Genomic DNA, 26,231 nt, shown 5'->3' on the forward strand with positions numbered 1-26,231 from the left:
TGGCTGACAAGTCCGATGCGGGACAGGCAGACACGGTTGCAGCGGAAAATTGGTGGGTTGGGGTTGGGTGTTGGGTTTTTCCTCCTCTGCCTTTTGTCAGTGAGGTGGGCTCTGCGGTCTTCTTCAAAGGAGGTTGCTGCCCGCCGAACTGTGAGGCGCCAAGATGCATGGTTTGAGGCAATATCAGCCCACTGGCGGTGGTCAATGTGGCAGGCACCAAGAGATTTCTTTAGGCAGTCCTTGTACCTTTTCTTTGGTGCACCTCTGTCACGGTGGCCAGTGGAGAGCTCGCCATATAACACGATCTTGGGAAGGCGATGGTCCTCCATCCTGTAGACGTAACCCACCCAGCGCAGCTGGATCTTCAGCAGCGTGGACTCGTTGCTGTCGACCTCTGCCCGTTCTTGCAGGGCACGTACTGTTTAAAGAAACTTTACTGGACACAGTTAATAAATTCTGACCCATCCAAACACTTTTCACTCTGGAATACCAGTCAATATGAGGGAAATTGAAAACACCAACTACAGTCAATGTCCTAAAATCTGGATTGCTCAGGGATTGGATTTTCAGATTTTCTAGATTCTCAGGTTGTACTTTTAAAATTCAAATTGAAGGAGGAATAAAGACGAAATGAACAGGTCAATGTTAATAGTTTAGTCATTAGCAAATGCAGCATGCTTCATTTATCAAAATGAGCAGTTTTAAAGAAAAATAAAGTCAATACTTGACCAAAAAGTGAACATGAAAAACTTTCACTGCAAAAAAAGAGCATGTAATGCTTGAAATTATGTTTAAAAAGGAACATTGTAAGCCTTTTTGTAATAAGATTATCTGTTTTAAGTGTGGTTGTCTGTGGCACACGTTATATACGGTCACCGCGATACTCCGAACCACTTTGCACCGAATCAAACTGCTCATTGTTGGTGAGGCCGCGACAACTCAGTGACACACCGGAGGCCTGTCACGATTTAGGCCAGTTGGCTTTCGAACCTCGTCTCCGCTGGAGCCGACGCTGGTGACCCCGGTACCCCAGCCCGTTTGCGCCTGCACCCACCCCCCCCACCCCCGCCCCGGAGCCCACGTTTCACCCGGGACCCCAGACAGAGGGCGAGTCGGGATTGGGGGCGGACGGAGGAGAGGTTCCTCAAAAGCCAGGCTTTCCGGCCTAAAACTGGCGTGGGTGTGGGGGCACAATACCTCGTTTGGGGGGGGGGGAGGGGGCAATGCCTGCAAATGCACCCCCCCCTTGGTAATTTACTTAACATGGTATGTGAGTGGAAAGAAAAAGTTTGAAAACCACTGATGGAAGTGATCTATAAATATAGAGAACCGCCTCGGCGCCCACTCTCAGTGCGCCTGCGCAGACGCCGGCCCTCCTCCCCTCGGCGCCCACTCTCGGTGCGCCTGCGCAGGCTCCGCCCCCCCCCCGGCGCCCACGCTCCGGCCGCGCGTGCGCCCGGGAACTCCCAGGGCGGGCGGACGCGCGCGCGTGCTTGCGTGCGTGCGTGCGGCCCGGCCGTTCGGCGCGGTGGGACGCAGCTTGGAATGCTGGTTCGGAGGATGGGGGCCACGTGACCCGCTGCTGCCACCACGGTCGAGAGACGGGATGTAACTGGTAACTGGAGGAGGGGGGGGGGGGGGTTGTCCTGCGGCCGTGAGTTGGGAGGGGAGGGGGGGGAGGTGGACAGCGAGTGGGAGCCGGCGTTGGGAAGGCCTTGAGTGGGGCTGAGGAGGAGGAGGAGGCTGAGGGGCTGGCACAGCGGCAAACAATGGGCCCTGCTCTCGGCTCGGGTCACAGCCCCCTCTGGGTGGGTGGGTGGGTGGGTGAGTGTCTCCCTCCCTCCTCACAGGCCTCTTGCTTCGCCCTCTCTTTGCACTGGGGATTGAGGTGCACAAGTTTCTAGTCTGACAGTCCTCATGGCTCCTTTTACTTTATCCTATTGATTTCTGAGGCTTCCAGATGTTTTAGTCTTTTTGCATTTTGTCTCCTCTTCCCTGCTGCAGGTAAGCAGGAAAATTTGGTCTGTTCCCAAGGGCTCACCTTTTCCAATGGAAAGGAGGCAAAGCATTGGCCCCTATAATTTGCATTTCAGTGTTTACATCAGGTGAAGGTTAACTCTTCACCTGATCTATTTGTATGATTATAATTTGTTTTCGGTATCAGCATGATTGCTAAATACTTTTGTGAGCATTTAAAGTGAAACAGGACGCTGAATTAAAGTGAAAAAGCGGAGGACTCGAGGCAGCAGAGTTTGCTCCTGCAGGAAAGAAAGCAAAATAACTGAACTTTCTGCTGGAGTTGCTCAGAAATGAAAAGTGAACATCGGATCTCACACATGGGCAGAAGGGAGCCTCAGCCTCCATATTTAGCGAGAGGCTACTGATACTGAAGTGAAATAGAGCGTACAGGAAGGTCTCAGCCGCCCTGTCAGATTTTGTGGAGCGAAGAAGGTCAAAACTGACATTGCAAACTGAGAGCATTTTTAGTTGATATTCAAATTACCAATGTGGATTCGTGGCAGACCTGAGGAAAACGGTGTATGTAGTTTATTTAATCAGGATTCTTTATTCCTAGTTAAGGTGTCCATAATTAATCAGTTACACTACTCCAGTGGTTCCCAACCTTTTATTTCCCACTCACATACCACCCTTACTAACTGCAGAGCATAGGATGCCATAGGTGCTCTGGTTAGTAAGAATTACTTAAGGTGGATTGTGAGTGGACGAAAAAGGTTGAGATCCACTTCTCTAGTCCCTGTGGTTGAAGAATTTTGATTAACTTGGCTAGCATTTGTACAAAATACAACCATCCTGGTTTTGTAAAATCCTTCTATCTGATTGTTGAATATGGCCAATTATTTCACGTACATGATTATTAAAGCCTGTGTTCAATCTCCTAATTTTCAGTTTGGCTCCTATGTTGGTTTGATCATAACAGAACCAAATCTTTTTCAATAGTTGATATCTATTTGGCACTTTCAAAAACCAATGCATACATCTGTTTTTTTTACCCCCCCTTTCGTCTCATTCCTTCCCCTGCCCCCAATCTTCCTCTCCTCCTATGCCCCCAATCATTTTGCCTCATTGTCCAAATCCTTCCTGCCCCCAAAATCTTCCTCTCCTCCTATGCCCCCAATCATTTTGCCTCATTGTCCAAATCCTTCCTGCCCCCAAAATCTTCCTCTCCTCCTATGCCCCCAATCATTTTGCCTCATTGTCCAAATCCTTCCTGCCCCCAAAATCTTCCTCTCCTCCTATGCCCCCAATCATTTTGCCTCATTGTCCAAATCCTTCCTGCCCCCAAAATCTTCCTCTCCTCCTATGCCCCCAATCATTTTGCCTCATTGTCCAAATCCTTCCTGCCCCCAAAATCTTCCTCTCCTCCTATGCCCCCAATCATTTTGCCTCATTGTCCAAATCCTTCCTGCCCCCAAAATCTTCCTCTCCTCCTATGCCCCCAATCATTTTGCCTCATTGTCCAAATCCTTCCTGCCCCAAAATCTTCCTCTCCTCCTATGCCCCCAATCATTTTGCCTCATTGTCCAAATCCTTCCTGCCCCCAAAATCTTCCTCTCCTCCTATGCCCCCAATCATTTTGCCTCATTGTCCAAATCCTTCCTGTCCCCAAAATCTTCCTCTCCTCCTATGCCCCCAATCATTTTGCCTCATTGTCCAAATCCTTCCTGTCCCCAAAATCTTCCTCTCCTCCTATGCCCCCAATCATTTTGCCTCATTGTCCAAATCCTTCCTGCCCCCAAAATCTTCCTCTCCTCCTATGCCCCCAATCATTTTGCCTCATTGTCCAAATCCTTCCTGCCCCCAAAATCTTCCTCTCCTCCTATGCCCCCAATCATTTTGCCTCATTGTCCAAATCTTTGTGCTAAACCAGTGGAAAGCTGAGAGAGAGAATTCAGAACTGATTTTAGGATTCTTTCTGCATTTAACACCACACATCTTTTGAATATGAGAAACTGCATAGCAGAATCAAAATTTATTGCCATGAACGTGCCATGAAATTCGGTGTTTTGCAGCAACATCATATTTGGACAAAAGTAATATGCACATCAGAGTCGACAGCCTAAATTTTACCCTAAAACATTTATATAAACATTAAATTTCTGTTGTCTCAGAAAGTCATGCATACATGAGCACATAATCTTAGCTTGCAATTCTTGATGGAGTACAAAGTTTCCATTGAAATGTGATCAAATCTTTTAGGAGTCACTTTTCAAGTAAATTTAAACATTCTCATGCACTACTTAGGAAAAGAGAGGAGTATTTCCCTGATGTTTTGGCCGCTGTCATTCCCATAACAAATGTTAATTCAGATTTAATCAATTTTGCTTTCTGGAACCTTGTACAAGTTGTCTTCTGTATCTATCTTTCCCAGTTGCTTCACTGGCTTTGAAAAACTTTAAGGCATCTTGATCTTATGCCACAAAAAAATTCTTTTGAAGTTTATTGTAAGCAAGGATTCCAGGAAAACCAAGTTCTGACACATCAGAGTTAAAATTTGATCTGAAGCTTGTATTTCTAATTCTTACTGTGCAGTCTTAATGTAATATAGGTGAGTCAGCAAGAATCAACGATTTTTCGAGAATCTTGCCAACCAAGCCCTGTTGACACCAGTTGCGAATTGCAAACCATTAGATTTAACCATTGAATGTGAAACAAACTGTCAGTCACTCAATCAATGCAGAAGGTTAAGCAAGTAACATCAAGTGTAACCGTATACAGGGGAGGGTTAAGAAAGGTTAAGAAATGGAAAGATCGCAGGATGGTTTTTTTGACCTTGTTTAAAAAGTCATCATTTAGAATATGGCAATTTAATATTCATGATCCCTTTACATTCGGAAGTGAGTTTTGTTTGTTAAAGTTTCTGTCACTATCCTCTCCAAAAGTTGTTTAGCTGGTTCATGTGGTGAATAAATTGAATTGTACATACCAGAAAATTACCCACATTTCATCCTTGTGGATGGACTAGGGCAATGGTCTCCCCTTTGTGAGGGGAGACGCCAATTGGCTTGGGTTCATTACCCACTGACACAATCAGAAAAATTTAGGTGTGGAGGATGGTAACTAATAATTCTGGAACTAATACAGCAAGTAATCAATGCATTTAGTAGAAAAGGTGTAAGAAAAAGTTCCATTCTCAGTCTTGTCACCTTGCTATAATCCTACAAATACTTTTTTCTGTAATTTTCAATTTACTGGATTAAACCGTTCTTGTCCATCTATCAAAGTATTAAGTCATGTGGGTTTTTACAGCAGATGGAGTTTTGATAATGCATATATTATTTTAGTGATTCTTGGATCTTCCCTTTGGCTTAATTTAACATGCATTCGGAATATAAACCAAGGCCTCTTGTATTTTTTTTATTTTAACCACATGACTTTTAAGATCATTTGTGAAAAATAGCTAATTGTTATGATTTTTGCTTAAGAATATAAGAAATGAGAGCAGGAGTTCCCATCCGGCCCGTCGAGCCCGCTGTGCCATTCAATGAGATTCTGGCTGATCTGGTGATCAACTTCACCTGCCATATCCCTTAATTCCCTTACTATGTAGAAATCTATCCAACCTTGTCTTAAATATATTTACTGAGGTAGTTTCCACTGCTTCATTGGACTTCATTCCTCCTCTGGGAAAAGCAGTTCCTCCTCGTCTTTGTCCTAACTTTTCTATCTTGAATCTTGAGGCTATGTCCCTTAATTCTGGTCTCTCCCTTCCAATGAAATAAACTTGCCTATCACAATCTTATCTATGCCATTTAAATGTTTTTAAAAGGTTGGGTCGTCCACGTGTCATCAAGGACTACCACAGATAAAAGATTAACTATGACACAGAGGCTGAGATTTATTCAAAGTAATGCAAATGTCTGAAAAATTGCATATTGTGATCCAGTGTGGATAAAACTTAAATATAAAAGGAACAGTTGACCATGTTAGAGGAGATGTAAATAAACCATATTAAATCAGGGAGATTGTATAAACTGAGCAAGCAAGAAAGTCTTCAGTTGTTAGGGTGGTGTGCAATATAAACGTGCTGGAGAAACTCGGCATACCGTGCAGATCCTTGATGAAGGACTCGGGCCCAAAATGTTGGTTACCCTTTATTTCCTATGGATGGTGCATGACCTGCTGACTTTCTACAGCACATTTGTGTAAGAGAAAAAAGTACAGAGTAAGTCATTTCTGAGCTGCACTGAGAGAGGGCATGTAAGTATTTTAAAGCAGTGTGCTAACTTGATGCCCTCGGTCCTCGGTTGGTCGTAGTAAACCACTATGTGACAGATTAATGGAAAATGAAAAATTCATTTTGGAGGAAGCCATTTGATTAAAGTAAAAATATCAGATCTGTTGAATTAAAAGTACAGTTAAAATTGCAGGAACATGTGCGTTAAGTGGCAGTTGAAACAATTAAGAGTTGTAGGTGCTTTTGAACAATTGGGATCATAAGGTGTGATTTGTGAATGCTGGACAGTTATGAAAATAAATTGAGTGAAGACATGAAAGTCTGCGGGCACCGAGGATTGAAGTAAAAACATAACTTTGGAGAAACTCAGGAGGTCAAACCGTCCCTTAGATAGCAAAGATAGAGGTACATAACCAGCAGGTATGCCTTGATGAAGGGCTCAAACCTGAAACATTGGTTTGCTATATAAAGTACACTGTTTGACCTCCTGAATTTCTCCAGCATTGTTTTCGCTTGTATGAAAATAAATTGCATCCACAGAATTGAGTTGATTGTAGAATTTATTCCAATATCAAAATGCTAGCTTGTACTTTACAGATGCAGCTCTCTGCTTTTGAACTTGTCAAACTCCTAAGTGCTATTCTTCTGTTGCCCTCCGTAGCCAAGATAGATGTTATCAATCTACCTTCAACTCTCCAGTGATCATTTTGCATTATTGTTTTGTATTTGCAGAGGATTCACAAATGCAATGAGTCTTTCAAACCATTATGCAGATTCTGGACAGCAATTAGAACAGTAATTCCTTTGTGGGTTTTAGTCAAGAGAGACCAGAAGCAAGCAGACTTTGTGCTTGTTATTTACAGACAGCTTCGTTCTGCAGATAAATTGAAAGAAGAGACCAACAGATACCTTCTCTCCATCTGACAGGTCCTATATAAATCCACAGTTGAAGAATTATCTATGAATGTGTCTTTTGGCTTTTCTGGGAGATTGAATTGATGCAGAAATGAACATGGGAATTTGGAAAGCAGCTGCTTGCCATTTGCTGTGACTTAGATGAAGTGTGTGATTTAATTGCTCCAATCTAACAGATAGAAGAGAAGATGGACTACATCAGATGGTTTTGTTTAAAGATAAATTATGCAAAAAGATTGGGGAGTCGGAAAAAAATTAAATATCGACAAGAGTGCCTAACCATAACTTTCATATGCTTCAGGAAAAGGGGTGGAGAGGAGGAGGAGGTGGCAAGAGAATCCAGAACTGGTATTTCTGACCAGCTCTGTCAAAATCCACTATCATGGAGTCTCTTCTTCATTTACTGTTCCGTAATTCTGATAGTTCAGTGGTGTAGCTGCAACTCATTGTTTTTGAGTCTGTTTGATCTTGTGTCTCCCTTTCTCCAGCTCTTGCAATCTTCTGACATAACTGCACTGCTCCTTGCTGGTCCTCTGTGCTCCCCTGATTTTAATCACCCTCATAGTTTAGGTTCATATCTTCAGCTGCTACGGTTTGAAATTTGGGAATTCTAAATCCCTCTGGATTCTCTTCCCATCTGTCTTCCTTTAATATATTACTTAAAATATCACTTTGGTTATGCATTTGGTCAAATGATCTAATACCATATTGGGCTTTGGTTAATTGTTATTTAACAGCATCTTCAGATATTTTCATGTGCTGAAGGCGCTGGACGCTGAGATTAATTTCAATACTCTGGTGTCTGAAAATGAACAAAAAACTCAGATACTGGAAATTTAAAATAAAAATAAAAAATGCAGGAGGTATTTAGCAGGTTAGACAACATGTGGAGAGTGAAACAGTTATATTTCACATCTGGGACTCTTGGTTAGATTTGCCCAGTCCATTTACTTTTTGCTGCTTCATGGCATGTGTGGGAAAGATGTACATTCTTAATATTTTATATTGCCTGTCTTTCTCCATATATTGAAATTACAGTATAAGTCCCTTGCTGTGAGTATTTATTTAAATTTAGACATAGAGCATGGTACATGGGCCTATATTGCTCCAATTGCATCCAGTTGACTTACAGCCCTGGTACGTTTTGAACGGTGGGAAGAAACCAGAGTACCCACACAGACGTGGGGGAGAATGTACAAACTCCTGACAGACAGGATTGGATTTGAACCCCAGTCGCTGACACTGTAACAGTATTGGCTCTAACTGTGCACCTCGATTCTGTCTTGGTATGTTGTGGTAACTTAATTTATGTTATTGTAGTTGGTGTATATTGCGTGACTGTGTGGCTGCAACAAGTAAGACTTGCAGTGAAGGTGTACATTGTACTGTCGCGGTTGTGTACTTTTGCCGGCCACCACTGTTGACGCAAGTGATGCAACGTTCAGGAGTAATAACACACATGCATGGTGTGTTAGTGTCAGTATACTGGTTACCGATCTCAGATGCAGGAGGAAGAGAGTGAGAGCGTCAAGATCACCCATGTGGCAGTGAGCCATTGAGAAGGTCAGAGGAGTTTGGCTGGGTGGTGTGGGGGGAAGTTGAAGAATGCAATGTTGTGTCTAGTGAATAATAAAGAAAGTTGAATTCACAGTGAGTTGAAAGAAATGAGTGAGTATATTCTTCATTTGTTTGTAAGCTGTGGTAAATCAGTGCTGTTGCAAGTGGTAACCCCGTGCTTTCACAGTACCTTCTAATTTAAAATAGATAGTGATGAGGAGAAACCCCTTCCAGGAGCAGTTGGGGAGGTCTTCCAGGAGCAGTTGGGGAGGTCTTCCAGGAGCAGTTGGGGAGGTCTTCCAGGAGCAGTTGGGGTCTTCCAGGAGCAGTTGGGGAGGTCTTCCAGGAGCAAAGCAGTTAGGGTTTTCCAAGAGCAGTTGGGGAGGTCTTCCAGGAGCAGTTGGGGAGGACTTCCAGGAGCAGTTGGGGAGGTCTTCCAGAAGCAGTTGGGGAGGTCTTCCAGAAGCAGTTGGGGAGGTCTTCCAGGAGCAGTTGGGGAGGTCTTCCAGGAGCAGTTGGGGAGGTCTTCCAGGAGCAGTTGGGGAGGTCTTCCAGAAGCAGTTGGGGAGGTCTTCCAGGAGCAGTTGGGGAGGTCTTCCAGGAGCAGTTGGGGAGGTCTTCCAGGAGCAGTTGGGGAGGTCTTCCAGGAGCAGTTGGGGAGGACTTCCAGGAGCAGTTGGGGAGGACTTCCAGGAGCAGTTGGGGAGGACTTCCAGGAGCAGTTGGGGAGGTCAAACTGAAGATTTCCCCCTTTTGGTTCACGATCCTCCAAGCACATTTCTCTGACCTCAGTGTGACAAGTCAGAAGACAAAGTACGGTAATGCCAGCGCCTTCTCAATCGAAGGTAACTGAGTTGAGGCAGCACTGAGTATGCAGGTCAGGCTTTGAGCGCGCAGTAGATTTCCTTCCGTCGACCTGGTTGGAATCGTGGTGGTCGAGGTCACAGTAGAGGCGACGGACAGTGTCTTTGTGGAAGCACCGTATATTTGGTGCTGCTGTCTGGTCCTTTCAGCCACCTTGCAACTTCTACAAATGTCAGCCACGAAATAACCAGGTGAGTTTGTGAGTCCGAATCCAAGGACAGCGCTCTATGATCTGGCTAGTATTGTTGATTGTCCTTGGGAAAATGTGAGATTATTCCAACCTACTCGTATGTGCCGAATGATTTACAACACTGTACTTGTGTGTTCCTTCAGTATGATATGTTCACAAATGACTTCAGCCCATTTACGATGGCCCTTTTCAGTTCTTAAGATTTTTGTGATCGACAGGAATGGAAAAATTGACACAGTTTCCATTGACAGGTTGAACCAGGCATATACCACCAGTCCATATTCTGCGTCGGTGTCAGAGGACCAGTCGCACCCTTGCCAGTCGGAGTTGCGCTATTGTACGAAGTCAGGCCGAATTGTCAGCCTTTTGGAGAGTTCCAATCAATCACCTCCTTGCCTGGCTGAGGGAGAGGGGGGCAGCTGTCACATACTTACTTTGGGGGCAGTGCCAACCACCGCTGATAAAGTGATGTGATGCGCGGTGGTAATAGCGCGCATGCGAAGGTACGTTAAGCGTCAATGTTACTGGTGATCGATCTCTGATGCAGGAGGAAGAGTGGGCATCAGGATCACCCATGTGGCAGTGAGCAGTGGCAGTCAGAGGAGTTTGGGGAGTTGAAGAATGCAATGTTGTGTCTAGCGAATAATAAAGAAAGTCGACTTCATGGTATGCTGATAGGAATGAGTGAGTGTGTTGCATATTTGTTGTAAGCTGTGGTAAATCAGTGCAGTTGCAGCACTTGTGTGTATGACAATGTCCCATATCTGCACATCTGATTGCCCATATCTATTGCCCTAAGGTGCATTTTTGACCTGCTCTTCAGATAACATTAATTCACACTAAATTCAGAATCAATCAATAGCCTTCCCATTGCAGAGATGTAAGTCATGGTCTTCATGGAAAATTTGGCAGATTGTTAATCTCATCAATTAGGTTAAGTAATTAGAGCATCCAAATGAGGTCATTGGCAAGAAGCTGTGTTTGAATTGGTCTTTAAAAACTTTCTAAGGTAGTGTACCTTTGAAGGTTAATTGCTACTGAATAATTCATGGGAGAAAAGGAATAGTCAGGGAGATGTTTTTGTTTTGTTTAATGTGATCACTGGGGGATCAGAAGTGGAGAAGGTGAGCAAATTAATAAATTCTTTGGAGCAACTATCCTTGAGGCTCTTTCCTGGATCCAGCACACTAATGGCATCATGAAGAAAGCATGTCAGCACCTCTACTTCTTCGGAAGTTTGCAGAGATTTGGTATGGCCCGTCAAATTTCTGCAGATGTGTGATGGAAAGTGTCATGACGGTCTGGTGGGTGGGTGGGGGGGCCACCAATACCCCTGAGCTTAAAGCCCTGCAAAAGGCAGTGGACACAGCCCAGGACATCACATGCAAAGCCCTCCCCACCATTGAGAACACCTACAGGGAAAGCTGCTGTCAGAGAGCAGCAGCGATCATCAAGGATCCACATCATCTCGCAGCCGCTTTCTTTTTGCTGCAACCAACGGGAAGAAGTAAAAGTGCTACAAGAAACTCCTCAACAAACTCGATCAGGGGCTCATTTAAGGACTCTTTCTTGTGCACTTCATTGCTTTTTCATCCTCTCTGCATTGCACAGTCACTTTGTTTACATGTGTACGTTAAGTAAAGTTTCTTTTGGCACTACAGTGGTAATTCTGCCTGGCCCGCAAGAAAAGAATTTGTTGCATGGGATGTCATGTATGTATTCTGACAATAAATCTGAAATGGCATTGAGTATCTAAGAAAATTAATTTGAACTGTGCTGTTGTTTTTAAGTCGTTGATGGAGCTGAAAATGATTTGTTTTCTCTCATTCCTGAAGCATATGAATTATGCAGCCTTTGCTAGTATAACTGATATTTATTCTAAAGTTCTTGGGATTACCCAGCAAGTATGTTTAGCATACAGAATGTGAAAGAGAATATGTTTGAAAATAAATTTCTCTCTCACTGAAATCACAACTGGGCCTCACTGTTGCCTTTCAACATATAGAGCTTTAATTTTTGATGGGAAAACTTGACTGGTAGATGCAAATTGTGTACATACACCTGTGTTTAGAATCAGGATATTGTAGGCATCTGGTGCAGGAGAGTACTCAATGAATTACCTGTTCTTTGAGTATCCCATCTGAAGTGTCAGGGTCCAGTTGTTGGCTTGGTTGTGCTGTAACATATTTAGAAATGAAAAGTAATCTCCTGTTTTCACTAAATATGACAGACCTACAGGGAAAATCATTTTAAATTGAATGAGCTATTTCAAATTTGTGCAGTGCATAAAAACACGGTGAGAAACTCAGCAGGTCTCACGGCATTCCTAGAAAGTCAGATGTTTCGGACCTGAGCCCCTCTTCAGGAGTGCTGAAAATCAGACCGAAATCTGAATAAAAAGGTGGAGGGAGGGGAGGAGAATGGGCTGACAGGTAGAAGGTAGAAGCTGAGAAGTGATGGGCAGCGGGCGAAGAATATAGAGGCACTTTCAGGTGGCCAAAATACCCCGATGTCAAGCTGCATATTCTACCCCTGTGCAGCTGTCGGGAGGCCACCTGAAAGTGGAGAACCTAGCCAGGAGGAGCACTTACCTAACCCTCCTCCTGTAGCTATAATCTCCGGCTCTGAGAATCCCCTGTTGTACCTGAAAGCAGCAGTGGGACTACGGCCACAGTCTACAGGAGCCGGCGTTCTCTCGGACGCGGCTCTCCTTCAGCTGGCACGTTCAGGTGACAGAAAAGTGTCTTCTCCGCGGCCACCTGAACGTCCCAGCTGCACTCCCCCAGCCGCGTCTGCCGGCGCATTATCTGCGTCCGAGCACCTGAAAGCGGCTTAGGATAAGGAAGGGAAGTGAGTGGGTAACTGGAGGAGGGGAAACAGGAATGATGGAAAGAGAGAGACGAAGGGAGGGGTTTAATGGAAATTGGAGGTCGGTTTCTTTTGGCGTCTGGTTAGAGATTGCTGAGACAGAGTACAAGGTGGCCTTAATTTTGCAGTATGTGAGGCCATGGACAGACATGTCAGTGTGGCAGTGATGTGCAGGATTAAAATGGTTGGCCATTGGTCCTTGCTGTTGCAGCCGACAGCGAAGGTGCTCAATGAAACCATCTGTGTCCAGCCTCCCTGATGTCAAGGAGGCTTCATCCAGCAACACCAGATAAAAAGCCCTACAGGTTCATAAGTGAAATGTGGCTTCACTTGGAAGGATTTTTGGGCCCCCGAATGGTGGTGCGGGAGGAGGTGTGAGTCTAAGTATAGTACTTTTTGTAGTCACAGGGATAGGTTCCAAGCGGGCAATTAGTGTGAATGGGCAAGTAGATGAGGGAGTCATGGAGGAAGCAATCCCTACAGAAAGCAATGAGAGGAGGGGGAAAATCTGTCTTTTGGTGGGATCCTGTTGTAGGTGGCAGAAATTGCAAAGATTAATGTTGGGTGCGTAGATTGGTAGGGTGGTAGGTCGAAGTACTCGAGATGGCAGAGGCCGACAGCATCGAGTCCACGCTGCTGAAAATCCAGCTGCGCTGGGTGGGTCACGTCTCCAGAATGGAGGACCATCGCCTTCCCAAGATCATGCTATGTGGCGAGCTCTCCACTGGCCACCGTGACAGAGGTGCACCAAAGAAGAGGTACAAGGACTGCCTAAAGAAATCTCTTGGTGCCTACCACATTGACCACCGCCAGTGGGCTGATCTCGCCTCAAACCGTGCATCTTGGCGCCTCACAGTTCGGCGGGCAGCAACCTCCTTTGAAGAAGACCACAGAGCCCACCTCACTGACAAAAGACAAAGGAGGAAAAACCCAACACCCAACCCCAACCCACCAATTTTCCCCTGCAACCGCTGCAACCGTGTCTGCCTGTCCTGCGGCGGACTTGTCAGCCACAAACGAGCCTGCAGCTGACGTGGACATTTACCCCCTCCATAAATCTTCGTCCGCGAAGCCAAGCCAAAGAGAGAAGAGAGAGGTAAGGATGAGGGGGACCCTGTCCTTACATTTGGGAGGGGAGGAGAAATGCAGGACAGATGTGCAAGAAATAGAGGAGATGTAGGTAAGGGTTGAGTTAATGGAAGTGGAAGCGAAGCCACGCTAACTGAGGGAGGAGGAGGACATCTGGGATATCCTGGAATGGAAGGCCTCATCCTGGGAGCATAAGTTGCAGAGATGGAAGAACTGGGAGAAAGAAATAGGGTGGGAAGTGGTGTAGTCAAGGTAACTGAGTGAGTTAGTGGATTTCTAAAAGATGTCTGTAGTTTGTCTCTGAAAATGGAGGCAGAGATTGAGAAAGGGAAGAGAATTGCCAGAAAGGACTGAATTTTTTTATTTTTCACACTGTGAACCATATCAACCAAAATATGTACAAACGTATCTCATTAAATTTACACAGTGGTCTTTTTTTCCCCCTCCCCTCTACCCACCCCCCTTCAATACTCATAAATATTCAACATAGACAATACAATAAAACCATAAAACAATATTTTCATTCTCATTTTAGGGGATGGAGGTCATAGGCAAGCTCTCTCTGATATGTTCCATGTATGGTTCCCAAATTTGTTCAAACATTGTGACTTAATTTTTAAAATTATGTTATTTTTTTCCAATGGAATACATTTATTCATTATTCTCAGGCTCTCTTCCATTTTCCAAGTTGACATTATACATTTTTTTGCTATCGCTAAGGCTATCATAATGAATTTTTTTTGCAATAAGTTTCATTTCCTGCATTGATTTAACCATAAATTTGGCTACTTTATTCTTGTCTTTTGTCCAGTTTTATCTAACATTGGGTCCAAATTAAGGTTAAAATCCCCTCCTATCAATATATTTCCTTGTGTGTCCACAATCTTCAAAAAAAATATCCTACATAAACTTTTGATCCTCCTCGTTAGGTGCGTATATATTGAGCAAATTCCAAAATTCTGAGTATATCATTGCATACCTCCCTGCCGGATCTATTATTTCCTCCTCTATTTTGATTGGTACATTTTTGTTACCTAGTATGGCTACACCTCTAGCTTTTGAATTATAGGATGCTGCCGTTACGTGTCCTACCCAGTCTCTCTTTAGTTTATGTTCCGCTTCAGTTAAATGTGTTTCCTGCACAAATGCTATATTTTTTCCTTCTTCAATAAATTTAGTAGCCTCTTCCTTTTAATTTGGTTATTTATTCCATTAATGTTTATAGTCATATAGTTCAACATGGCTATCTTATATCTTGCATAAATCTCTTTTCCACTTCTTTGCTACCACCATCTCCCATTTCCCCATTTCATTTCTTTGTTTTCTCTTTATTACACTTCATATACAACAACACATTTAAGACATAAAGCACCCCCGCAGTTCCCACGTCTACTAATACCTTAACCCCAAAAGTTCCCCCCCCCTCTGAGTTGCCCCATACCCATTGCCGGGCAACCACAACTCCCCTTTTCATTTGGGTTGCGATCTTGTTCGCAGCGTCAACTGATTTTCCCCCTCCACCCAGCCGTCTCCAGAAAACACTTTTTTAACACATGTAACAAAGCTCTCTTTTTTCTCCCTTACTCCCTTCCTTCCCTTCTCTTTTCCCTCTTTAGTTCTTTACATATACATTGTTTTTATATCTTTATATATACTTTATCGCCGTTCTTCATTCTTGTTACATCTCTTCATCTCCTGTCTTGCAAACGTTCTGCAAAATCTTGTGCTCTCTCTGGTTTTGCTGCCCGGGTATAAATATTTTAAGCACGGCTGGATGTCTTAATATGAATTTGTAACCTTTTTTCCATAAAGTTGATTTTGCTGTATTACTCTCCTTCCTCCTCTTTAAGAGTTCTGGGTAAAAAAATATTTTTCGACCCTGTATTCCAATGGTTAATTATCTTCCCTAATTTTATTCCTTGCCCGCTCCAGTACATTTTCTCTTGTCGTATATCTCAAAATTTTTACTAAATTGGATCTTGGTTTTTGATGTGCCTGTGGTTTCGGAGCTAATGCTCTGTGTGCCCTTTCTATTTCCATTTCTTCCTGCATTTTTGTTATTCCCAGGACCTTCGGGATCCATCCTTTTATAAATTCCTTCATGCCTGTGCCTTCTTCACCCTCCTTCAGGCCCACTATTTTTATGTTGTTTCGCCTACTATAATTTTCCAACATATCAGTTTTCTGAGATAACAACTCTTGTGTCTTTAATTTTTTTGTTACTTTCTTCCAATTTTTCTCTTAAGTCACTTACTTCCATTTCTACAGCCGTTTCCCGCTCTTCCACATTCTCTACTCTTTTCCCGATTTTTGTCATGACCAGTTCTAACCTTTGCATTTTATCTTCTGTTCTTTTCATTTTCCTTTTAATTGCATTAAATTCTAATGACAACCATTCTTTTAGTGATCTCATTTGTTCTTCAAAAAACATTTTATCTCTATTCTGTTCATCAGTTTTACCTTTTATTTCTCTTTGTCCATCAGTTTTACCTTCTATTTCTCTGTGAAGATCTTGGTCTTCTTCTTCCTCTTCTTTTGTGTCGGTACCTATGTTTGTGTCTTCTCCTCTTCTTTGTGTCTCTTCTGTTTTTCTTGATGAGCTGCTTGTATCTCTTTGTTGGGCCTCTTCTTGCTGGGCCTCTTCTTGCTGGTCCTCCCCTCTTGGGCTGCTCATCTGTTGTGCTTCTTGGCGTTGATCTTCCCTCCATCTGTCTTCCATGTCTGTTTCGTCGTACCCTCTTCTGCTGTCTTCCTCGTCCCCCAGCTGAGAGCCCTGGTGTCAGGCATCTCTCAGCTGTGACAGCCCCCTCCTCTGCTGAGCCCCCCTCCTGCCGGTATTCTCTTTCTCCTCTGATTGCGCACTTTTGTTTGGCTCCAAGAGCCATTTTTGTAGTGTACCAGCTGGTGGGTCTCGACTCTGCAGGGCAGAGGGTTGGGCGCTCCTCGTCACCACAGCGTCCTGTTCCTTTGTGCAGGTAAGGCCTTCTTCCTTCTTCTCCGGTGACTTTTCTACTTTTATTTCCCAACTGTATACTTTCTCCTTCTTGGAAGCCATCTTCTTTCTCATCTCTGTATCTTTATCTTCTATTTCTTGTACTTTATTTCTGTTATGCTTTGCTTTCTCCTGACTTTTTTTTTCTATTTTCCTGGAGAGGCCTGGTTTTCCTGATCGGCCACTACTCCATCACGTGACTCCCTCTCAAAGGACTGTGAATTTGAGGTTAGGGCAGAAGTTCGCAGCAAAATGGATGAGGTTGGCTAGCTTATGGATGCAGGACGCAGCCCTAACATGGGTATCAGAGTAATGATTGAAAGGTTTAGGAGCATTGTGCTGTGTCGGCTTGCAGCATGGATTGTTTCCCACATCCAAAAAAAAATTCAGGTATAGCTGGGACCAATACAAGGGCCCGTAGTTGAACCTTTGACTTGGAGAAAGTAGGATGCACCAAAGGAGAAGTTATTGAGGATGAGTACATTTCTGCCAGGCGGAAGAGAGTGGTGGTGGAGGGGGACTGGTTAGATCTGTTATTATAGAAGAGGCAGAGAGTCTCGAGCCCTTCTTTATGAGGGATGGGTGTATAAGGTCTGAATGTCAACAGTGAAGATGTGGCAGTCTAGCCCAGGGAGCACAATTGTCAAAGTGATGGAGAGCTGTGAGATGTGCTGGATGTAGGTGGGAAGGGACTGGACAAGATGATCAAAATGGACTCGAGGTATGATGATACCAATTAGGTGGGGCAAGAGTTATTCATGCAGAGATGATGGGTCCTACCGCAGCCATTGGGTTGGATGTAGAACCAGAAAGTGTGAGATTCAGAAACAATGAGGTTATCTACTGTGGAAAGGAGATCAACAGAAGTGACGAGGTCAGTGAGAGAGAGAGCGGTCTGATGTTTCTTGGTAAGGTCCTGATCAGGGTGTAAGTAAGAGGAGGTGTCGGTTGATCTTAGCAAAGATAGAGGTTAGTGTGCCAGTCTACAGAGTTTGATAGTGTTGTTGGGATTGGTGCGGAGGGAATGGAGACGCTTTGAAATTTGACAGTTTGAAAATTGACTTCTGCCATCAATCCACTTGCTCACGTATATCAGAAAAAAATAAAGCTTTTCTTTCGTTAACTTGTGTAATATTAAACGTTGATAAGTGCACGAGGTGTATCAGACTTAGTGGAGCGGTCACCAATACATGCAGCCGAAGAATAAAACAGGATTTATGTGCAGTTATAACTATCGATATAGGGTGCTTGGATTTCCTTTCACTACCCCAAAACATCTAGGTTTTCAGGGTAATTAAACAACTATAAATTGCACCTCGTGTGCTGGTGTGCACTTTAATCTGGGTTAGTTGGAGAGAATATAAAATGGAATTAACATAGAATTAGCATAAAGGGGTAGATTGTGGTTGGCAAGGTGGGCTGAAAGGCTTCTGTGTATCTACAAATATAGATTGATGCAAATTATTCAAATAGATCTGCAACGTTTAACTGTCTTGAGTATTGCAGAACCATTTCAACTGATGTTTATGCCTTTGGGCTAGACTAATCTTATATTTCGTAATTTAATGTTAGCATGAAGTTGAAATGGCTTCATCTTGTCACTATCCATGGAGTCAAAGGCAGTTTGGATGTCATTAATTAGCCATCATGTCAATCAATAACTTTTAATTTTAATCTTGTCATGTGAACAGAATTTCAAGCCCAAAGGTTTGAGATTGTAGTATCAAGCAAGTCCTAAGGCACACACATTCATCTTTTATGTTTTATTTCTTGATTAAAACAATTTTGTGCTAATGAGAAATTATAATGTTGAAGCACACTAAGGATGGGAGGTGTTTGCATTGAGATGGTTGAGACTTGGGACTCTCTCTGTAGATTTTAAATAATGACTGATATCACTTGGCTTTCCTGAACAGTCACTGATTTATCCAATTTCGATTTTTCAACTCTGCCAACGTGAGGTAGAAACTCACGTGAATAGGGTGGTGAAGAAGGCTTTTAGTATGCTGGCCTTTATCAATCATTGCATGGAATATAAGAGTTGGGAGGTGATGTTGAGACTGTATAAGACGTTGGTGCGGCCTCATTTGGAGTTCTGTGTGCAGTTCTGGTCGCCTAATTATAGGAAGGATATAAACAGAGTGGAGAGAGTGCAGAGAAGGTTTACCAGAATGTTACCTGGGTTTAAGCATCTAGAGTATAGGGAGAGAATGGACAGATTAGGTCTTTATTCTTTGGAGCGTAGAAGGTTGAGAGGGGATTTGATAGAAGTATTTAAGATTATGAAAGGGATAGACAGAGTGGATGTGGATAGACTATTTCCATTAAGAGGAGGAAAGATTAAAACAAGAGGACATGAGTTAAGAATTAAGGGGCAGAGGTTTAGAGGTTACATGAGGGGGAACTTCTTTACTCAGAGAGTGGTAGCCGTGTGGAATGAGCTTCCGGGAGAAATAGTGGCGGTGGAGTCAATTGTATTATTTAAGAAAAGGTTGGACAGGTCTATGGATGAGAAGAAGATGGAGGGTTATGGGTATTGTGCAGGGAGGTGGGACTAGAGAGGGGTGTTTGGTTCGGTGCGGACTAGAAGGGCCTAATGGCCTGTTTCCGTGCTGTAAATTGTTATGTTATGTTATAATTCATTGTCCAATAATTATATGCAGAAAAGGATACTGAAAATACATTTGCTCACCCAGTGGCTATTTTTAAGATTGTGATAATTAAAAGAATTGGCATAAAAGGGGGCTCTTAATTATATTTAATTAAGATAGAGTGCTTGGATTTCCTTCTTCCACTGCCCAAAGATGTATTCATTGCCCTATTAACTCTCTGTTAATCACATTTTAAATTGCCCCTTGTGTGATGGTGTGCAGGTTAGTTTGTAAGAATATGTGGAAATATAAAATGTGATTAACATTGAACTAATAAGGCAATGAATACGTCTTTGGGCAGTGGAAGGAAATCTAAGCACCCTATCGTAAATATAATTAAGAGCTCCCCTTTTGTATTCCATCTTTACCTCTGATTCCTTTTCTATATATAGTACAAACTTAATTATTAAATTCACAGATGACACCACGGTGGAAGGCCTGATTACAGGGGACGATGAAACGGCCTATAGGGGTGAGGTTCAGCACCTAGCCTTGTGGTGTGTTAAGAACAATCTGTTATTCAATAACCAAAAGACAAAGGAGGTCATTGTGCATTTTAGATGGCCCAGAAGCCACACTCGCGTCCCAACTTACATCAATGGAGAGGTGGTGGAGCGTTTACAGAGCTTTAAATTCCTGGGTCTCCGTATCTCTGCTGATCTCACTTGGTCCTTGAATTCATCAATTTTGATCAAAAAGGCACAACAATGTCTTTATTTTTTTAAATATTATATTTTATTAGAAGATAAAGTTATAACTACAATTACAAAATTAAAACGTTAACAACTTTCCAAAAATACTCATGGTTACATAGAAAAAAACCCTACAAGAGATCCTAATTCCCCTACCCCCCCCCCACTAATCCTAGAATCTACCCCCCCCCCCAAAAAAAGGAAAGAAATTAAGAAGAATAACTTAAAATCATTCCATCACTTACAATGTGGAGGTGAAGCTGCACCCATTGCCATTCTCATATTTTCAAATTAAAACAATCCAAATCTTCCTAAATACATAATGTTTATGTCATTTTCTCCAATGGTATACAAGATTTCATTTCTGAATGCCACCTTTGTAGATTGTTCCATCTGAACTTTCCATGAAACCGCTATACATTCCCTCGCTAACGTCTTTATTTTTTGAGATGCATGAATGATGCGCTTCTGTTGGATTTCTATAGATGCACAATTGAGAGCATGCCGACATACAGTATTTCGATGTGGTATAGGAATTGTACTGTACAAGATCGTAAGGTACTCCAGCGGGTAGTGAAAACTGCCCAATGGATTGTTGGAATGCAATTGCCTACCATCGAATCTGTCTATAGGGAACGACGTTTGGGCAGGGAGAGAAATGTTATCAAAGGTGCAACTCACCCTAACCATGAACTATTTACTCTCCTATTATCAGACAGATGCCATAGGAGCCTTCACTCACACACCATTAGGCTTAAAACGAGCTTTTTTTATGAAGAACGGTGCAGTGCTTGTACTTTATAATCAGTCATTTTTAACAGTTCATTTTAGAATAGTGTGGATTTAATTGCAAGCAGTTTATTGTATGTTTTTTTCATAATGTGTAATTCTATTTTAAATTCTAGTTGGTGTTGATTGTGTTCCATTATCTGGTTTAAAGCACATCATCACGTATTTTGTATTTATTTACCCTTTGGTGTGCAGTACCGTGATAGTCTCAGGACCATGAATGGTATTGCTGTTGCAATAAGTTTGTTTATCACGAGCTTTGAGCTCAAGAATACTTTAAAGTTCCCTTTTCATCAAATGACAATTTACCAATAAGTCTTAATACCGTAGAGTCAGAAAGTTTTGCATTTAGATAGCACATATAGAACTCAGCAGGACTCGCAGCATCCTTGGGAGGTAAAGATGTATTACCAAGATTTCGGGCCTGAGCCCTTCTTCAAGGTAGTTCCTATGTAAAGCATGTAACTTGAAGTGTTGGATGCCTGCAGCAGTACTAGTCTCCATTTCAATTGGACTCTTGATTCCATAACTCAGAACTGGAGTAGAAAAATGTCATAATTGACACTGTGGGACTGCCTAAGAAGAGTTGACACTTTGTCAGCCTTATTGCTTTAATCCCTTAAAGGGTTAAAAGCCCAACCATGACTCTAGGCATTGGGGGGAACCCTCCATCTGAGGCCTGGAGGGAACCCTCCATCTGAGGCATGGGGGGAACCCTCCATCTGAGGCATTGGGGGGGAACCCTCCCATCTGAGGCATTGGGGGGAACCCTCCATCTGAGGCATTGGGGGGAACCCTCCATCTGAGACATTGGGGGGAACCCTCCATCTGAGGCATTGGGGGGAACCCTCCATCTGAGGCATTGGGGGAACCCTCCATCTGAGGCATTGGGGGGAACCCTCCATCTGAAGCATTGGGGGGAACCCTCCATCTGAAGCATTGGGGGGAACCCTCCATCTGAAGCATTGGGGGGAACCCTCCATCTGAGGCATTGGGGAGCCCTCCATCTGAGGCATTGGGGGAACCCTCCATCTGAGGCATTGGGGGGAACCCTCCATCTGAGGCATTGGGGGGAACCTTCCATCTGAGGCATTGGGGGGAACCCTCCATCTGAAGCATTGGGGGGAACCCTCCATCTGAAGCATTGGGGGGAACCCTCCATCTGAGGCATTGGGGGAACCCTCCATCTGAGGCATTGGGGGGAACCCTCCATCTGAGGCATTGGGGGGAACCCTCCATCTGAGGCATTGGGGGGAACCCTCCATCTGAGGCATTGGGGGAACCCTCCATCTGAGGCATTGGGGGGAACCCTCCATCTGAGGCATTGGGGGGAACCCTCCATCTGAGGCATTGGGGGGAACCCTCCATCTGAGGCATTGGGGGGAACCCTCCATCTGAGGCATTGGGGGGAACCCTCCATCTGAGGCATTGGGGGGAACCCTCCATCTGAGGCATTGTGAATTTGAAAGTGCCAAGGCATCTCATTTGTTGAGAAACTAAGCTAACAATCTACAAATAGTAATAGATTCTTTGAGGCAGTTTCTATGTCAACCACTGGTGCAGCTACTGAAATTACCAGTATTTTCTTTGCAGAAGGGCATGTTATTTCCTGTTTTCCAATGGCTCAAAGCTGTGGTGAATGAAACTACATGAACCGTAATGGAGCTGTCCTAATGATATAGCAAGTCAAAGCTTCAAGGAAGGAAAAATAATTGGATTCTAACCTTAACCAGTGGCGTAGCTGGGTGGGAGGGGTGGGGGGGGGGGGGGGCGGTGCAGGGGGAGCAACCGCTTTCCCTGAGCACATTTTTCAAAAGTGGCGCCTTTTCACCTTGTCACCGATGATTGAGGTCCGTGTTTGTTCTCAAAAAGCGTCAAACAACTCAACACTGTACCTTTTTTTAAACAGTCTTTCAGCGCTAATAACAATATTAAACTATGTAGTTTAACCAGACATACTGGTAACACCAACTCTAGCCGCAAGCAAGCCCGTCCTCAGGACCCATTGCTTCAGCCGTGCCTGATCACACGTCTCAAAAGCACGGAATTAATAACAAATGAAATCAAATTAAGAATTGGCATTCATATACATTCCATTATTAACATTTGGTACCAATTGCAGCCTGACATTTTAGAGCTGCTACGAAACAGGTGCCAGTGTTCGGAGGGCATCCTGTGTTCCATTGGAACAGTAGGGAATGGTCTGTGAGATCTGATTGGGAGATGGCAGTTCCCAGCACTGACGACGCTAATCCTGTCATCGTGTACAGGAACGTGAAAGCAAGCAAGGTGCCAGCAGCCCCCAGCATCGAGGACTTCATTATTATCAAACCCATCAGCTGTGGAGCATTCGGTAAAGTGTACCTGGCTCCGAAAAAAACCCCGAGAATAAGGTGTACGCACTCAAGGCAAGTACTGGATTTGGTGGTCAGATGGAAGATTTGCTATAATCCAGACTAAACGAGCCTCATTATGTTTGTTGGTGTTCTAGTGCAGAGAGAAAGATTGTAATTTTCTTGTAACATTTGGGCATGTGTAGACGTGCTCGGCGGGAGAGAAGGAAGGGATGGAGGAGGGGGTGGGTTGGGGAGGGCAGAAAGTGGGACTTTAGGCGGGAGAGAGAGAGAGGGGAAGGCTTAGAGCAGAGGGGAAATATTTCTGACAGTACCCTGAGCTTTGCTTAAATGAAGCCTACACAAAAGAGGCTGTTGTGTTTGCTTTGCTAAATACAAAATAAAAATTTATAATGAATTTTAAATTATTTGGGAAGCGTTGTGGATGTGCGCACATTAATTTCCTTCGTGAGCTGGTCGCAGAGCATGTGCGCGTACGCACACACGTGCAAAGCATTGAGGAAACGGCTGTCATGGTGCCTTTTTTGTCTTGGGTAGGGCTGTGGACCTGGGTAATATCCCAGGTCACCCTCTCCCTGCGATGTTAATTGGAACATGGCCGAGCAGGGGAAGCAGCGTGACATGAGCACTTGCATAACCTAGGTGATTAAAATAAAGAATCATATGACAAAAATCCTGACAACAGCAGGTCATTTTGGGGCAGCTCCAGCACCTCACGGCAGCAGCTCAAGGCAGGATCAATGGCTGTCCTTGATACCTATAATCCCCTACGCAGCTGGAACTGCTCTGCCTTTCCTAGAAATTAAACGTTTGGACCTTATCATCAAATACGAATCTCATTCAATACCAATTGGAGAAAGAAATGCTTTGAAGACACGTGTTCACATGATAATGAAATAAACATCCTGTATCAAGTTCACATATCAGTGAAGGTTGGTTTGAAGGAACATTAAGGTCCAATTTCGAGATCCTGAGAACTCTGGTTAGAGTAGTCTCTTACTCCTGTGAGTGTGTGACATGTCATCACTGGGGGCACACCCCCCCCTCCCCCACCAAATTGCCAGGGAGGGCAAATTACAGGGAATTTGGACCACAGTGTGAAAAGGCCGGGAGATCCTGCCTTCCCGGGAATTTCACCCAGGTCCAAGTAGGGTCACGGCTCGCCCACGGCGTGAAAAGGCCTACTGTTTGACATGCTGAATTTCTCCAGAAGTGTGGTTTTATTTTTTTATTTAAAATATTTTGCAGGCATTCTGATCAGAGAATTTGGAATCATCTAAATGTATGCTATTAGCATGCTATTACAATTTTAAAATAATTAATGCTAGTGTCTGAAATGGCAGTGTTTAAATTTTTAGGCAGTCACTTGTAGTGTTTCAGTGTATTTTGCATGAGTGACATGAAATGTTGTACTTGAAGGCTGTGTTCAGTCCTTTGGGCATTCAATACCAGAGTTCAGCTTTAATCTCTAATTTGGCTTCATTGTTTTTTTTTCTCTCTGGTCCCAGTTTAGAGTCAGTTTTCTCTGGGGCTTTGCCTCTTATCTTGCTAGCTGCCATGGTAAACAGGATCCTGAGGCCTACCTGGCTCACCGGAGCAGTCTTGAGAGTGAAGTAACTTCTTTGGGGACTGTCAGTAATCATGTTTCTCAGGTGAATACATAAAGCACAAATTGGCTTTCCATCTCCTCTCTGATCATGCCAAACAAAATTTGAACATTCGTCCCCAATTATGAGAATGTAATTTTGTCAAATTTCTTGCAAACTGTATTTTGAAGTACAACCTGAATAATGTTTTCAAATTGCATATAATCATTGATTTTCCATCTGGGCCCTCTCCAACCAGAAGGCATGGACATCAACTTCTCTGGTTTCTGCTAACTTCCTCTCCATTCTCCCTCCTTTTATGTTATCCTTTGTCTTCTTTCCCTTCCCTCTCAATTCCCTCCCTCCCTTATCCATCTATTGCTTCCTGCCTTTGGGTCCATGCTCCTCCCCCTACCCCTCCCCTCTACCATTTTGTTCAGGCGCATGCTAAAATTTTTCCATATCTTGATGAAGGACTCAACCCCTAAAAGTTGGTTATGTATCTATCTTCGCTGTATATAATACACTGACCTGCTGAGTTTCTCCAGGACTGTTTTTATTTCAACTACAGTGTCTTTGGAAAATATCTGCTTATTACCTATTAACTTGAACATGTTAAGGGCTTTATTACTGCTGTATAAAAAGTGCAAGATGAGAACACGTTGATAATGAGAAGTTAAAGCCCCCAAACAGAACATTTGGGTATCTTGTTCTCAGATTCCCACTGGGAATGGTGTAAATCATTTGTTTCCGTAATATGTTACGAGTTAGTTCCACTGATGTGACATCTACTTGTATATAGTCTGGTGACTTGGAGGGAAACTAGGGAATATAAACCTAATTTTGCTTTACAGGGACATTTTAACGTCCAGCATTAATTGCAGCAATAAAGCCTTACAATTAATAGTACTGTGACCTGTAATTCAGAATTATACAAAGGCTTAGAAATATGTAGATATATAAATTCCAGTTATTGTAACTTGGTTTCCCCTTAACACGTATTCAGTGAAAACTTTCATAAGAAACTTCATTTTGACTGTAAATTATCATTAATTGTGCATTTTAAATTTGGTAATTTGACTAATGTAAAGTGCAAGATGAGGGAATCACAGCATTTCACAAAAGAATGATGGCTATTCTTACCATTTACTGCACAATTCTTTTAGAAATCCACATTTTTTTCATTATTCCTTGGTAATAAACGAACTTAATTTTATGGATTAATTGCCTACATCAGGATGTGTCTGATTTTTATTAAGGGATGTGGGGAAATAGTAATTACCTATAAAGCTTTCTATCATAAAGGACAATACTGTGTTTCATAATAACAAACCAGCCTATTCAAAAGTTGATTTGGGTTGCTAAATCATTCTAAACTTCATTGATTTTCACATGATTTAAGGGTTGGGTTGTACAGTGTACAACTTGAAATAAGTTCTCATTTCACGGGCATGTCCTTTTCAATCACAACTTCTAATTTGTTGAGCA

General features: G+C 43.2%; 1 protein-coding gene across 7 annotated transcripts in view; it reads left to right on the forward strand.

Moving 5' to 3' along the window:
- The first annotated feature begins 1,482 nt into the window (after nt 1–1,482).
- Nucleotides 1,483–26,231, forward strand: part of znf592 (zinc finger protein 592) — a 161,676-nt gene continuing 136,927 nt past the window's right edge. For all 7 annotated transcript variants that reach the window (XM_069902743.1, XM_069902749.1, XM_069902744.1 and 4 more), the window contains exon 1: nt 1,483–1,615. The gene's annotated coding sequence lies outside the window, so the exon portion shown is untranslated. The remainder of the gene's footprint in view (nt 1,616–26,231) is intronic.

The sequence above is a fragment of the Narcine bancroftii genome, chromosome 11 (genome assembly GCF_036971445.1).
Source record: "Narcine bancroftii isolate sNarBan1 chromosome 11, sNarBan1.hap1, whole genome shotgun sequence".
Lineage (NCBI taxonomy): Eukaryota > Metazoa > Chordata > Chondrichthyes > Torpediniformes > Narcinidae > Narcine > Narcine bancroftii.